At 42.8% G+C, this 13,680-nt stretch overlaps 1 long non-coding RNA gene across 1 annotated transcript in view; it reads right to left on the reverse strand.

Moving 5' to 3' along the window:
- Window positions 1–7,519: 7,519 nt before the first annotated feature.
- The window catches only part of LOC116641396, a 49,147-nt gene continuing 42,986 nt past the window's right edge, over window positions 7,520–13,680 (reverse strand). Inside the window, exon 7 of the long non-coding RNA XR_004301163.1 lies at window positions 7,520–10,548. This is a non-coding gene — a long non-coding RNA (uncharacterized LOC116641396). The remainder of the gene's footprint in view (window positions 10,549–13,680) is intronic.

A 13,680-nucleotide genomic window follows, 5' to 3' on the forward strand; every position in this document is an offset into this window, starting at 1 on the left:
TAAGTAAGCCTCACACAGATTATTTTAGTGAACCCTCACAATTATCGCTTTAATAGATATACTTATTCCACTTTGCAGATGAGAAAACTAAGACTCGAGGAAGTTAGGAACTGCCCAAGGTCAATCCACTGGGGGATGGTGGAACAAAAAGGTAGTCACTTCATGCAGGTAGAAGCAAGTGCTCCTGGAACAGTGTTAAAACGGAGAGTTTAACGATCCTCCCCCAGCATCCTAAGCTGAGGGGTCTCTAATGTCTTGTGTTCTTCTCTTTTGTGGAGCCAATCAGTATTTTCCGCACTCGGCTTTTTTATTGGCAACATGGAGTGAGGAGAGCTTATCTTTACCCACGATAACATGGCATGTCGACTGTTGGCGCATAACCAGCGATGGCTAGAAATTCCTTCCTTTGGCCACAGAAGATCCATAGGTGGATTCAAACATACAGATCTTAGCTGGCAGGCCGCCACTGAGGAACTCTTGGAAATAGCACAACCCCATACCCCTAGCCCGGAGCCTGAATCTTTCTCTTCTCTCTTTTGTTTGTGTGCATGTGTGTGCATGTGTGTAGAGACAAGGGAGAGAGAAAGAGAGAATGAGAGAGTGAGCACACAGAGCCTCTGGCCTCCAGACCTCCAACTATCAACATGATTATCATTTACTGGATGATATGGAGTAAGAAACTTGCTAGGGATTTTTTTTTAACCCATTATCACCTCTTACCATTATGATGACCTTACAAAGGAAGCATTATTCTCCCCATTTTATGAATGATAAAACTGAGGCTTAAAGAGATGAAGAAATTCTCCATAGGCGAAACAGACAGTGACCGGGTCGAGGGAGAGACAGTATTGCTGTGACTTACCTGCCCACAAGTCCTCCACAGGTTGGGAGACCGCCCTCGGAACCCCTTGTGTTCTTGCCTTGACTTTGGTTGGTCTGGGGAGTCAGAGAGGTTAACTGAGTTGCTGAAGGTCATGCAGCCAGCAGGGCCAGTTCCCACAGGTCCCCCCCCCCACCCCCACCCCCCAAAGCTGTTTTGATTTTCTGGGATTAAAAAGAATGTAGAGAGAAAGACTGAAAAGAAGCCTTGGTCATTTTTAATTTATCATCTTTGTCTGAGAATTTTTACTTAACACTGATGTGGCATTATTTTCCCTCTTCCTGTACCCAGAATTGCAAACCAACATCAGGGAATAGGAGAAAAATCTATTGAAAACAAAATCCTTGCTACTTTATGGTAATTAAAAGCAATAAATATTCTTGTCCACAATGCTAAAAATCTCAAATAGCCAGTGGGTCAATACTGGTTCCCTGGTTAGGATGGTAATAAATCTTTATTCTTTTTGAGTCAAAATAAGGAAGGGGTTTTATTCATAAATTCCGTGACCTGGGACTGCAGCGTTTTCAGAACAAACAGACCTGCAATGAAGAGTTTCTCCACCAAGTGTGTTTATGTGCTCTCTTCTAAACTGCCTGCTCCCCCAACCAAGCTTCTGTGCTCGCAAGGTCTCTTTATTAATGCAGAACAATGTCCTTCTCCTGCACCATAATGGCCAAGAAGGGTGGGGCATGACTTCTTCCTCACCATCCTCTTAGACCCGTACATTCTCTGTGCTGGTGGAAAACAGGATTTAACTCTGGACCTTTCAAGCTCATCTTCTTTCTCGAAGGCTGTTGTTTGACAGGAAAAGGCATCGCTCTAACCCATTATGACTGTTTTGTTTTGTTTGTTTTTTTATTCCAGTCCAATGGCTTGATTATTATCCTTTTGAAAATGAGTGTTTTCCCGAGTTCCTATCTAGCATCAGCTTGGTGTTCATCTGTGATCAACACTGCTCATTTAGGAAACTGGATTATCTCTGGCCCCTTTCACACAGGGACATAGCGTCAGACTTTCACACAAACCCAAAAGAAGGTGGAGCTCATGTGCTGAGCCCTCCCCTTTGGGGAGCAAGTTTGAGGGATGTCCTGTGACCTTTGGGAAGTCGTTTCATTCTCTGGGCGCCAGTTGTGTTTTTGTGTGTGTGTGTTTTTTTTTTTTAATTTCTACAAATGAACAGGTTTCCAGAGCCCTACAATTATTCCCTGCACTTCATATCCACTCCTGCTTGGTAGATCAGTCCTGGAGGGAGAGCAGAACTTGGTAGAAGCAGCCGCTTCTCGCCAGTTGAGCGGCTCTGATAAACCCACTCTTCCGCCCTTTGGCAAGAAGCATGAATCTGCCTCTGCCTCTTTCGGATTGATTATATATATAAAGCTTATGCTGAGTTCAAGTTGCCTCAAAACACCACTCTTGTTGGAGTGACTCGGGGGTAAATTTAACATTTAGCTAACACAACACAATGTGTATTAGACGAGCTTAGAGATAAGCACATGAATGTTCGTAAGACACACACACACACACACACACAAAACAGCCAACATTCTAAAAGGTTTCTGGTCCAATTTACTCCTATACGACAATGCACATTTTATTTTCTATGGGGGAGAAACACCTCAGAGAATAGGTGTGCTGAATAAGATAGACCCTTTTCATGCTTATTTTTTGAATCACAGGTAGGCTGTGGGATGCTTTATGCTAAAGAGGGCTCAGGGTAAATAGTGAGGAATATCAAGAGTAATGGCATATCTGTGAATAACACTATAGAAAAATTACTGGCTAAAATGAAGACTATATAGGAAAACTCATTGCTTGTATGTCACTGTATTCTCGATTCATTATTCAGTGCCACACTTGTAAATTCGTACCGCTTTGCATTATTTTTCTTTGGGAAACCGAGGCTGGGTGAGAAAGGGGGGAGGAAGTGCATTGAGTTTGGAATTCAGGGACAATGGTAGGTCTTAACAATGGATAGGAGGTCAAGTTGACACTCAGAGGCAATACAAAGCCCGTGCACTGCTTTCAACAGAGGGACTCAACCTGGGTCAGAGAATTTAGGATCAGTGGCCAACATTCACAGTGGATCACAGGGCTTGTACGCCGTGAGGGGACTCAGCAACCATAGACAGATCTTAGCCACAGATCTGACTGCCCAAAGCAAAGTCTCAGTGCTACTACTTATGGAGGAGGGGAGAGAAGAAACAGGTGATGGAGAGATGGCAGGTGGAAGTAAGCCAACATCACCCTGCTTTTGGTTCAAAACACCATCCTGATGCACGCAGCCCTGAATTCATCATCCACCCTCCATTACGATGAGAATCTACCTTATTCTAAAGGGTCGAGAAGGTATTCATGGATAGATCTGCATCTATACCTGTACCTAGACTCATTTCAGCTTCTTCTTGAGCATAGAAGCAAGAAACTCGCATTTCAAGAAACCATCATATATGGCAAGCATCTAAGTGGGAAGTTTTTGAGCATGATTTCAATAAACTTTCAGAGAAGCCCTTACAATATTTATTAGGACACCTGACTCCAATCCTGTGATCTTCTTATGCACAATGCATGCTTTTTGCCCTGAGTTCAGTTGGAGCGGCAGTGGAATTTGGGGAGAGACCCTGCCTCTGGACCATGAGAGCGGAGAACTGTCAGGAACTGAAAGACAAGACAAACAGGCACCAAGTAGGAGGAATAATAACTGTTCTGGACTCCAGAGGCTAAGAGGGGCTTAGGTTCCTGCTCCCTCCTCGGTACAAACAATGGTCCCTCCTTCTTCTTCTACCTCGACAGATGACTTTCAATAAAATTCTTCCATCTCTTCTCCTGTTTTGTAAATATTGTTTCCTTAGTGATTTCAATAAAAAAATTTTTTGGACATCCAAGATGGAACAGATGTTGTTAGTGGCCTGCCCATACCTCCTTGGGCCTTACCTTTTCAGTGGACACTTCTCGACTTCCAAATGCTAGCACCATCATCTCTTTGCCTGAGGGCTTTCTCTGGCCACAGATGACCACTAGACACATAACAGCCCCAAAACGGCCGGTAATTAATGTCCCCCTGGGAACATCGCTTAAGCAATGACCAACAGAAACCAGTGCATAAATACCGCCCCCCCAGATTATCTACTTCCCAAGTGAGATAACTTTGAAATCTGTGCCCCATACTGGCTCCCAGAGTTCCTTGGTGGAAGTGAAGCCCCAGTTTCCAATAGTGGTTAAATGTTTGATAATCACCCTTTAGGAACTGCTTTCCCTTCCTTTTCTTATCCCCCACTGCCTGCTACTATTTCCTAGAATTGCCTCCCAAATAAACTACTTGCACTTGAATTTTTGTCTCAAATTCTGTTTGGTGGGGTGCCAAGTTAAGGCACCAAGAGAGTTTGTGCGTGGTCCTTACCAGAAAGTAAAGGCAAGAAAATGGTGCTGCAGGAGAAACTGGCTACCCCAAGAGGTCTAGAGCAGTAGTTCCCAAACTTGCGTGATCATCAGAGCCACCTGGGAAGTGTTGGAAAAATACACATTCTCAGTCCCTACCTCTGGAGCGTGTTTCCGTAGGATATGGCTAGGACCCGGGAGCTGAATGCTTAAATTGCTCTCCGGGTGATTCTGATGATCAATGCAATCGGGGAGTATATGAGGCAGAATAAAGACCTGAATGTATCCACACCCTAATGCTGGGAACCTCTGAATATGTTAGCTTGTGTGATGAAGTGGAATTAAGGTAGCATATGGAATTAGGCTTCCTCATGAATTGGCTATAAGATAAGGCATAAGGGAGAGTATGTTTGATTATCCAGGTGGGCACAATGTTATCACAAGGGTCCTTAAATATGCAAGAAGGAGGTAGGAATGTCAGAACCGGAGAGATGGTAGAATAATAAAGACATGGCCCTATGTTTCTGGCTTTGAAAGTGGAATAATGGGACCATGAGCCAAGAAATGAAGGCAGCATTTAGCAGCTAGAAAAAGTAAGGAAATGGATTCTCCCTTAGAGCCTGGAACACAGTCCTTTGAAACTTTAATTTTTAGCTCAGTGAGACCCATTTTGTATTCCTAACCTCCAGAACTGTATTATAAATTCACTTCACTTCAATTCACTAAATTTCTGGTAATTTGTTACAGCAGCAATAAGAAACTGATACAGGGAGAAATTATTCTAGGACAGTACTTCTCAAACTTTAATGTACACATGAATCATCTGGAAATCTTATTGAACTATAGATTCTACTTCACAGTAGATCTGGGGTGAGGCTTGAGATCCTGCATTTTTAACAAACTTCCAGGTGATGTGGGTGTTGCTGGTCTGCAGACCATGATGGAGCAAGGCCAGCCTAGGGTTCCTTGACCTCAGTGCTATTGACATCTTAGCCCAGATAACCCTGTGCTGTAGAGGCTGTCCTGCACATCGTAAGCCACTTTGCGGCATGTGTAGCCTCTATCTATTAGATGCCAATGGCAAGCCCTCCCCGGTTATGACAACCCAAAATGTCTCCAGACAGTGCCAAATGTCCTCTGGGGCTGAGATTAAAAATGATAGTGGCTAAGAACCGCTGTTCCAGAGAACTGAGGGCTAGGGGACCGTCAATGATGAACAAGGGAATCAGGTAGAGACCAGGGCAGCTGAGGAATTTAGAAAACCCTCATGGAGAGCTATGTGTTTTGTTACAGATTTTAGGATCTAGACCTCCATCAAGGGGAGCAACAATTTTCCCTCTGAAAACAAAATAGAAACTTGACAACTTATTTTTTTTATTTACTTATGAGACACAGAGAGAAAAAGAGCAGGGGAGGGGGAGGGGTAGAAGGAGAGGGAGAGAGAGAACCCCAAGCAGACTCCCCACTGAGCCCAGATCCCAACGAAGGGCTCGATCCCATGAGCTCAAGATCATAACCTGAGCCAAAATCAAGAGTTGGACGCTCAACCAACTCAGCCATCCAGGTGCCCTGAAATTTGACAGCTTAAATAAGTAGACCAATTCCTCAAAAACCACAAACCACCAAAACTCAACCAAGATGAAATAGATAATTTGAATGGTCCTATAACCATTAAAGAAATTTAATGTATATTTTGAAAGCACCCAAGTCAAAATACCCATGCCTACATGGCTGTTCTGTAGAATTCTGCCAATTTTTTTTTAAATGAATGCTAGTTTTACTCAATCTTTTGTAGAAAATAAAAAAGGAGGGTATATTTTATGACGTCAGTATTACCCTGATAACAAAACCAAACAAAGATAGTCCAAGAAAAAAAAGAAAGAAAAATCACAAGACCAACATTTCTCATTAACTTAGGGCACAAAATCTACAACAAAATATTAACAAACTGAATTCAGCAATGTATAAATGTATAAATGTATAAAAAATATAAGACATGACCAAGTGGGATTTATTCTAGTAAGCAAGGTTGGCTCATATTCAAAAACCAATCACTGTTATCCATCATATCAACACTGCTAAAGAAGAAATATCAGATTATCAAATGCCAAAAACATTTCACAAAATCCAACACCCATTCATGACAAAAGCTCTCAGAAAACTAAGAATAAAGGACAATGCCTTCAACTTGATAAATAAGATCTACAAAACTTAGAGCTAATATTGTCCTTAATGGGGAAACAACAAATGATTTCCCCATAAGACTGGAACAAGGCAATATTGTCCACTTTCACTACCCTTATTCAAAATACTACAGAAAGTTCTAGCCAGTGCAGTGAGGCCATAAAAGAAATTCAAAGCTCTACAGATTGGAAAGGAATAAATAAATAATATAATAAATAAAATAAATAAAACATTCTCTATTTGCTAATGACATGATGGTCTACATAGAAAATGTAAAAAGGAATTTACAAAAAAAAAATTCCCGTAAAAAGGAATTTACAAAACACTAGAACTAATAAGTGAATTCAGTATAGTCATGGGAGACAAGATCCACACTCAAAAATCATTCATATTTCTATATATTAACAATGAACATGTGGAAACAGAAAACAAAAACACAACACTATATATAATTGCTCCAAATAAAATGAAGTAATTAGGTATAAATCATGTACAAAATTTGTACACAGAAAGTTATAAAATGCTACTGAAGGAAATCAAAGAAGAGCTAAATGAATGGAAAGACATCCTGCTCTGTGAAAGACCCAGGGGGAGAGGATGACATGACAAGGTACAAACTGGGAGAAAATATTTGCAAGCCACATAGCCAACAAAGGACTTGTATCTAGAATATATAAGGATCTCTCAAAATACAATTAAAACAAAACAATCCAGTTAGAAAATGGGCAAAAGACATACACAGACATATCACTGAACACACAAGATGTTCAGCATCATTAAATATTAAAGGAGTATTAATTAAAACCAAAATGAGATATCTCTACACACCCAAAATGGCTAAAATTTAAAAAAACAAAAAAAGTGATAGCACCAAATGATGGCAAGGATGTAGAGAAACTAGATGATTTATACCTTGCTGGTGAGAATGAAAATTGTACAGTCACTCTGGAAATGAGTATGGAATTTTCCTACCATTTTAATCTTATGCTTACCAAACAACCCAGCAATTGAACTTAAACATTGATTTCAGAGAAATGAAAACAAGTTTACACAAAAACCTGTATATGAATGCTCAAACAGTTTTATTCTTAATATTATTACATATTCATAATAGTCCAAACCTGGAAACAATCCAACTGTCCTTCAACAAGTGAATGATTAAAAAACTCTAATACAGCCATACCACGGAATACTATTGATTGATTTACACAATGGCTTGGATAGATCTCAGGGGAATTATGCTGTGTAAAAGAAGCCAACCTCTTGAGATGACATCCTATACAATTTTAGACAAATTAATAAAATTACAGTGACAGAGAACAGGTTAAAGTTTGCCACGGTTTAGAGAGGGGAGAGGGATGGAGGGACAGAGGAGCCTGGTTATTTGGTGGTTTTTCCTTGGAGACTGGTATGTTCCACTGGGGATGGCAGGATTTGAGCTTGGGAAAAAGGTAGAGTTTCCAGGGCTATAGCCTTTAGGGACAATGCCCTACAGGATGACAGATGGCATCCTGGAGAGTGAAGGAAGGCCACATAATCAGATGATGTGAATGGACTCCATAGGTTGGGGAAAGTACCTTAGAGCAGGAGAGAATTCCAATCCTGTCTCCCATGTTATAAAATGCAGACAATGTCCAATAAATAAGAGGAGTGTTTCCCAAATGACAATAATCTCTACATGATCATCAAGACATTTGCCTTATCTATAGCTTACCTCTATTATTGTATATTCAGGGTCTTTGTTCAAATTGACTTGGGTCTAAGATGATAAATATTTGCATAAAATAAGAATTCTGCCTGTGTACTACCTAAAGCCATCTGGTGCCCCATCAGTCATACACATAACATGGTTTGCAAAGAAGAGAGAGAGAGAGAGAGAGGGCAAAGGGCATTCTGAGCAAAATGGCCTGAGCTGGAGGACAGAAGCTTGAGGGCAAGGGCTATATTCAGAGCCAAGAGTGACAGGAACACAGGGTGCTCGCGGGAGGGCGGGCAGGAGATGCGCTCGGTGATGAAGCTGGCAAAGAAAGGTCAGGGGCAGATTGTGAAGGAAGAGATTGGAATAATCACAGTCCACTCCACTCCTTTTGTTATCTCTCGCTCAGGCAGAAGGACTGGGCAAGTGTCCTGGGGACTGCGTGTTCTCATTCTCTCCCTCTGCTGCAGAAGTGCGGGCAGTCATGTGTAGCTGTGTTAACACTACACGAGGAAAACCAATCCCCCAGTCCCTTCCGGCTGCACACCTCGCCGCCTCCACCGCTTCCCTGCGCTGATTTGCATCCGGGCAGGTTGTGTAAACAAGGCTGTTAGGGGAATATAAATAACCACAGCCTGGATTGTGGTTCAATCGTCTGGTCTGGGGAAATCAGAATTTCCACTTATCTCCCATGCCAAGGTGAAGCCTCTTAACTGCTCACCGGGTTCTCACCCTCTCCCTCCCCAGATGCCAGTGCTAATCCTTAGCGCTGGATGGCTTCCTCTCGCCTGGCTCCTCCTCCATTCCTGCCTTCACAACCAGATGCTAACCCTCTGAGTTGTCAAACAGAACTGGGCTCTGTGATCACTTTGCTTGAGAGGGCTGGGCAGGCGAAAAAAGGCTGTGTTCCCTTAAGAGACATTCCCTGTCTATACCTTGCCCTTTTCAAGGTCATGAACTAAACCTTATTCAATCATATGGCCCCCATGACTGATCCAGTGTCTGGTTCCTGTACTTGGAGGTGAACAGCAAAGTCATTCAGAGTCTATTTAGCCTTGGATCTGAGTCCAATTCTAGCTTCACTGCTGTGTGACCTTAGGCAAGTCACTTAACCTTTCTGAGCAGTTATTTTATTTTCATCTACAAAGTTATAGATAATAATTGCACCTACCCCTTAGGATTATTGGGCGAAGGAAATTTAATGGTGTATGCTAAGTGCTTAGCATGTTTCTGGGATATAGTAAGTGCTAAATAAATTGTAACTACTTTGAGTCCTGTTCTGATGATTGTTGTTGTTGTTGATGATGATGATAGTGCATATTCACTGCATTGATTCCAAGTGTTGATACCTATACTCCATGTCTCTGCAGACCCATTTCTAAGATTTTAGACAGGAGTTGAGGTGGACAAGAATAACTGAGAAGCATCTTCATGGTGATGGTGGAAACCCAGGGCCTGCAGCAGGAAGATTCAAACCCGAACAGAACCACTTAAAAGTGACAAGACTTCTATCAAGTTCTTTAAATTGTAGATTGATCATCCTTGAAGCTGGAATTCCAATCACTCACCTCCTGGGGTTCATTTGAGGACTCAGCTCAATGATGGTTTTGAAATCTCTGCACTGAGAGTTCTATCTTTCAAGACTTGGATGGTAGCAGAGGAGAGAAAATGCCATGGAGATGAAAACTTCACTCTGTCCCAGGGAACACATAGCCACTCAGTCTCCTTGCTGATGTGTGTAGAGCTCCCTTCATAATTAGCTCTGGATTCTGGCCTCTGCTTATCCCAGCCTCCTTCTCTCTCACCACACGTGAGTCACATAGGCATTCTTCCTGCTCTTTGAACACTTCCAGTTCATTCCACCTCAAGGTCTTTGCCCTTGCTCCTCTTTCTCGGGCCAGATCACCTTCCCCCAGCTCAGGGCATGGCTGGCTCCTTTGGACCATTTAGAGCCTGGTCCGACTATTACCTCCTTGAACCTCCTTCCCCGATGCCCAAATCAAGAATGTCCTGAGTCCTTTCTGTCACCTGGTCCTTTTTTCATTTTCAGCATGACACTTATAATCTGAACCTGTCACCTTTACTCATTTGATTATTTGTCGTATCTGTCTCTGCCACTGAAAGTGGAGTTGCCTGAGCGCAGGAAATTTGCGTGCTTCTTCAGTGCTCTATCCCAGTGCCTGGGACATCCTAGGTTGCTCCAAATATGGGTGCTGAGGGGTCTGAGTTGGGCAATAGAGGAGACAGAGGAGAAGGAAGTATGCTTTCCCGGAGAAAGTTGCCATCTAGATGAGGTTCTAAGTTCCACTCAGATTAAATGAGGCATGATACCATGCGATGGGAAATGGGCAAAGTCAATTGTCCAAGCTCCACTGGTGTGTGCACCTTGTGCAGTCACGTTGTCTTTTTCCATCTGGACAAGAGGGCCCAAGAGAAAAAATATATATATTTATTACCAGTGGTGCTACTCACATCTTATTATTTAACGGGACATAAACGGTAGAGGGAAGGGAGATGGTGCAAATGGAAAAGGCCTCCTGAGAACAGTGTCACCTGTATCACAAGCATGCGGTCAGACTCCCTCCAAGTTGGGGCTATTTGTCCCATGACAGCTGCTTTACTAAGCACTTAGGCCTCCTCCCCTTCCTCCTCCTCATCTTCATCTCCATTGTGCAGGTAAAGAGGGGAGTCCCTCACTTCTAAAACCCATTATATTAGCTACAGCAGTCTACATTGCTTCTTCTGTTGACTGAGTTCTATCCCCCAGTCTGGCCACATCCCAAGTTTTAAGCACACAAAACCAAAAACTGTATCCATCAAACAACTATGTTTTAGAAAGAGGAGGAATTAACATTATTTATTTCAAGATGTCTTATGTAAGGGTCTAAGAAAACAATGTTTTCATGGAATTCCTTGCCATGCCAAGATAAACATTTACTCAGATAAACATATCTTTCCTTTGATCACATAATACAGACTATACTATATACTTCTTTCCCTTTTCCCCTTAGCTACCAGGGAACTCAGAATGAAGTTCAATATCTCTTCCTAGAAAGTGTATCCATTCATTCATTCATTCATTCAGTAATGAGTAACAGCAAAAACAAAAGCAACAACTATACACAGGTACATAGATACAAAGATAAATATATAGCATAAAACTCTTTGCTAAGCACTGTGTTAGCAAAGTAGATCCACTAGAAGCCTGACAAACGTTTATCATCTGCTCATTTTAATTTGTCTAACTCTGTGTTTACAATTATTTGGCCTGTTCTCTTTCTTAAGTTTGTCCCTAAAATACTTAGAAGAAATTGGTAGAGCATCAACCTTAAATGAGCTAAGTCATACCATTACATCATAATGATGCAGGAAGAAGAGTAGTTTGACCTCACAAGTCCTAGTGTGTAGGAAGCACGTGTGTAGCATTTTATGCATGTGATTTCATTTCTTGACATCAAAGACCATTGCTTAAGAGCAGTCTTATAAACCAGAGAAGCCCAGGAACTCATGCTTCTTCAGAGCTGGAGCCAAGTCAGATTTCTCAGTAAAGTGAGGATGTTAAGTAAATACTGACCAATCAAAAGAAGTGTATTTGCTGAGATGCTGTGCATGGCTGGGAATGGGGGAATGTGTGTCCCATCGCTGAGTGACAACAGACAGCTCTTCCATACCAATCGGTTGCCAACTCCCATCGCTTGTACCCTGAGAGGAATCCTGGCCCATCTTCAGTACCACAGTCTTGGTTCTGACTTGCTAAGCTATCACTGCAGCTTCCTGCCCCTGGTCTCCTCAGCACCCAATGCCTGAGTGCCACTCTGCTACTTTGATCTCTCACATGCCATTCCCTTGTGCAAACAATCCCTTTGGTTTCCAAGAATGGCATCCGGGTTTCTCAGCTTGGTGTTCATAATCTTTCACAACCAGTCCCACCAAGCACACCGTCCTCAACTCACCCACTCTCTGTGGACCAGCTGGTGGTCCTATTCCTCGGGTCTAGAAAGAGAAGAAGAGATGGCTGGGATTCCAAGCCCAGAGTCTTTCGGCACCTGCCTACTGTGACTGCAGTTTCCAGAAGCAGAAGCACAAAAGGCTAAGGGCTCAGGCTGCAGAGTCCGACGTTTCCACTACCCACTGGCCAGGTAAGCCTCAGACTGCCTCTCACTCAATACCTAGAGTTTTCTCCTCAATAAAATGGGAATAATAATAGGACCTAACTCACAGGATGTTTTTGTGAGGATTCAATTGGAAAATGCATATGAAATGCTTAGCCCAGTGCCTGACATATGGTTAGAGCTCAGTATATGTCAGCTAGGATTATGCTTCTCTTATAAGAATTTGCTTCCAGATCCTCTGTGGACTCCCAGCTCTGGTGAACGTGCCAGACTTAATGTAAAGTCTGAAGGGTTCTAGTCTACTTCGGGCCTAGTGTATTAACTCAAAGCAGACTCAAGCCCACGCTTGAGCCCCTCTCCAGGTCCATACCCTAATCCTATCCCTTGACAACCCACCATTCCAATGGCACTGGGAAGCATGGAAAGCTAAAGCCAAGACAAATCTCACCTAATAGGTAAAGAGAAGGGGGTTGTTCCTAAGATGTAGAGCCACGACTCCAGAACAATGGAGCCTCTATGTAAGAAGAAAGTCCAAGTCTGGCTTCCCACAGCAGCCGTATGAACCAAAAGAGGATGTATCCAAAAGTCAAATATGCACTCAAGAGCCAGGAACTTACTACCACCATTCGACCCGCAGGAGGCTTCCCTTGTCTGTATGTGATATAATAATGCCTTTACCCTTCCCCACATTTGAGCTCCTCCTCTTCCTGTGTGGAGAGAAGGCTGGATCCCCCCAACTCCATTGCCCCTAAACCACGCAGTTTTAGAACCTGCCACTAAGGTTTATGTCAACACCTCTTTGCTAGAGATTCTCATTCACCTTAAGACATCCAGCTTTCTTTCATTCGTTTATTTAACCCATGATTATTGAGCCTCTCTTAGGTGGAAGGCCCTAAATGAGATGGGACGATACAACGTTGAATAGAATAGATGCAGTTACTGATCTCAGGGAGGTTACGAAAACAAGGTAGAAGAGAGAGAAACAAACATGGGAAAAATACAGAAGTAAAAGGTGTGATACCCACTATAAATGAAACCACCCAAATGTCCTAAGGAGAACCATGTGGGAGGTGCAATGTATATGGGTGGGAGAGGGTATCAGAAGGACTTCCTGGGGAGTAACATTTAAGCTGAGACCAGAAAGGCAAGTAGAGTCAGATAGTTGAAGGAAGGAGGCAAGGGTTTCAAGCAGAGGAAACAGCATGTGCAAAGGCCCTGAGGATGGAGCCAGAGAAAAAGCAACTGAGGCTAGAAAGGAGTGGGCAGAGGGCACAGTGGCAGAAGAGGACCCTGGAGAGGGAGAGATTCCAGGGAGAGGTTTCTTAATCACCTCCAAAACACAATTTGAATGTCACTTCCTCTGGGAAGTTCTCCCAGGCTGCGCCAACCCCCCACCATGAGAAATTACTGTCCTTCTTCTGGAGGGCAGATCT

The sequence above is a fragment of the Phoca vitulina genome, unplaced genomic scaffold (assembly GCF_004348235.1).
Source record: "Phoca vitulina isolate PV1807 unplaced genomic scaffold, GSC_HSeal_1.0 scaffold21, whole genome shotgun sequence".
Classification (NCBI taxonomy): Eukaryota; Metazoa; Chordata; class Mammalia; order Carnivora; family Phocidae; genus Phoca; species Phoca vitulina.